This window comes from Propithecus coquereli, unplaced genomic scaffold, assembly GCF_000956105.1.
Source record: "Propithecus coquereli isolate 6110/MARCELLA unplaced genomic scaffold, Pcoq_1.0 Scaffold171, whole genome shotgun sequence".
NCBI lineage: Eukaryota > Metazoa > Chordata > Mammalia > Primates > Indriidae > Propithecus > Propithecus coquereli.
The window spans coordinates 7,339,791-7,342,906 of NW_012141747.1; the positions used below are offsets into that span (position 1 = coordinate 7,339,791).

Below are 3,116 nucleotides of genomic sequence, written 5' to 3' on the forward strand. Positions count from 1 at the left end.
AAAAAAAAAAAAAAAAAAAAACAAATGTGGAGCCAGCCAAAATGAGAGAAAGATGCAACCAAAGGGGAAAATGCTATAAATGCAGTAAAGAACAGAATTAACACTGGAGAAAATGCAATCTGTGAACTAGCTTTCCAAGACAGTACAAGAAAAAGCTAAAGATGAAATGGCAAGAGAAGATAATAGATGCAGAGTGAAATAGTATTAATAGAAATCTAACTGTGGATAACAAATATTCCTGGAAATGCTAGAACAAAGGAATTAGAAATAATAATCACAGATATGGTAGAAGAGGAATTCCCTTAGTGTACAAAAAAAAATCCAGATATTAATGGGAAAAAGTCCCATACCTGGACATAGCCTACGAATCTAGAATAAAGAGACTATTATATAAGCAACCAGACAGAAAATAATAATTTACTCAAAAATAGAAAAAGTTAGGCTAGCTCCTATCTTTTTTCACTAGCTCCAAATGAAGTAATAAGTACTCTTCTAAAGAGAATACTTCATGATCTAAGCATACTATTTCAAGCCAAATTTAATTCATGAGTTCAGGCAATGGAAAGATATTTTCAGATATCTAAGAATCAGAAGCAATTTCACTTCTGTAGCCTTCCTTAAAAAAATTATTTAAAGATCTACTCCAGGGAGGAGCTAAGATGGTGGACAAGGAAAGCCGCCAGTCAGAGTGTCTCTGCAAAAAAGACCGATTTTAGAAGAAAATGAAAAAAATAAACTAACAGAAAACCATAGATCGGATGAGGGTCGGAAGGAAGGTGCCTGAAACTACAGGAGACTCCACGGGAAGACGTTGCGGAGGAGAACTGGAAGGAGAAAGGTCCCTGAGATGCTTGGAGACCAGCGACAAGGGTAGGTGGAGCAGATAACTTTCCCCTCCCTTGCATCTAGGACTGTTGGTGGGCTCCTGAGTGGTTGGAGAGACCTGCCATCACCAGCCCAGAGACGGCTGCTGCCGGTGAGCGGTGAGCCGTGAGCCTCTTGCGGACAGGGCACCAGGCTCCCAGCTCCCTCGGGGCACCCCCCCAAGCACAGACCCGAGCCTATCGGCAGACGCCATATTACTCCATTCTCTCCTTCCCCTTCCCTACCCGTGCGTGCCCAGAGAGACAATTTAGCCATCACATGGAGGCATCTCCAAGAAATGGGACCTTTCCTTTTGGGGCCCTACTCAGACTGTGAGCTCCCTACCCGCCAGCCCTCCCAGGTGCTGCTTGCCTGGTGACTCCAGGAGAGCAGGGCAAATCCTGAGGTGGAGTGAAATCGATCCAGCTTGGGCACCCTGTAGATGATTCGAGACCAGCACCCCTCCCCCTGGCAGGGTCAGGAATTGATCTCCAGGGCCCAGGGCACAGGCCTGCAGACCAGACCCTGTACACCCAGGTCATGATCGCACTGCCCCTGGGCACAGAAGGGAGATCTGTGAAAGAGCCTACTGAGGAGGGTGTGCCTTCAGGGGCAGACCAGCATGCCTGAGCAGCAACCCTCCTCCCAAAAGAGGGCTGTGCACCCAACTAAGGCTACGATCCTGGGTAGGGAACCTCCCAGCCCACGTCACAGCCAGGGGAGATCCATTGGCCTGAGGTCCTGCTTTCTAGCAGAGGCCTGGGAGAGGCCACAGAGTGGGGGGAGAGTGGAGGGGAGCGAGACCTGCTCTAGAGTGTGGGTCTCAGACAGCCCCGCTTCCCAAGCCCAGACTTTTCAGCTCAGTGGAGCCATTTCAGCCCCTCCTGGCACAAGAGGGCCTCTTCAGAGGAACAAGAGCTGGCTACAGGACCCAAAAACAGTACTGCAGCTCGCTCCTCCCAGCAAGTGCCACCTACTGACAGGGAGGTCATTCTGCACACCCTTTTACTGCATCTACAGATTCATCATAAAGGGTGTGGTCAAATCTCACCCACAAACACCACCTACTGGCTCAGAGACTAAACAGGACATGTCATTATCCAAACGAAAATCTAAAGGCAAGAGAGAACAACTGATCCAGATGGGAAGGTACCAGAGAACGAACTCTGGAAGTATGAAGACTCAAACGGAAAGCACACCCCCAAAGAGGAACAACAGCTCCCTTGCAATTGACATTAACCAAACTCAGAACACTAAAATGACAGAAGAAGAATTTCAAACATGGAGGATAAGAAAACTCAATGATACACAAGAAAAAATGGATGACCAACACAAAGAAACCACAAAAAAAAAACCCCAGGACTTGGAAGAAAAATTCACTAAAGAAATTGAAATATTAAAGAAAAACCAAACTGATCTCCTGGAAATGAAGGACTTATTCAGGGAACTACAAAACACAGTGGAAAACCTCAAGAACAGAGTAGATCAAACAGAAGAAAGAATCTCAGAGATCGAAGACAGCTCCTTCCCATTAAACAAGTCAGTCACAGAGATCGAGCAGAAAATTAAGAGAAAAGAAATAAGCCTACAAGAAATGTGGGAGTATGTGAAAAAACTGAACCTGAGGGTGACAGGGATTCCAGAAGGTGAAGAAGAAGACACTCAAGGGCTGGATAAACTATTTGAAGAATTGATAGAGGAGAATTTCCCAGGCCTTGCTAAAAATCTAGATATACAGGTACAAGAAGCTCAACAGACTCCAGGGAGATTGAATGCAAATAGGAAGACACCACATCACGCAGTCATCAGATTGACCAAAATATCCACTAAAGAGGCCCTTCTACAAGCTGTAAGGCAAAACAAACAAGTAACATACAAAGGAAAGCCCATCAGAATAACTCCAGACTTCTTAACTGAAACCCTACAAGGAAGAAGAGACTGGGGTCCCATTCTCACTCTTCTGAAACAGAATAATGCCCAGCCTAGAATGTTGTACCCTGCAAAACTAAGTTTCATATATAAAGGAGAAATAAAGACATTCTCAGATAAGCAAAGACTGAGGGAATTCACCAAGACAAGACCAGATCTCCAAGAAGTACTCAAAACAGAATTACACAAAGATCAGGACAATAAACACTCACGAATGTAAAACCACTCAAAAATTAAAGATCAAAGGCTAGATTCCACAATGGCTCAAGAGAGAAAACAAAGCAACAAAATGCAACCCAACAGAATGAACAGTAATTCACCCC

The 3,116-nt window shown here is 44.9% G+C and overlaps 1 protein-coding gene across 1 annotated transcript in view; it reads left to right on the plus strand.

The window, feature by feature from the left end:
- Window positions 1-3,116, plus strand: part of ACOXL (acyl-CoA oxidase-like) — a 329,721-nt gene that overhangs the window by 218,652 nt on the left and 107,953 nt on the right. The window lies entirely within an intron of this gene.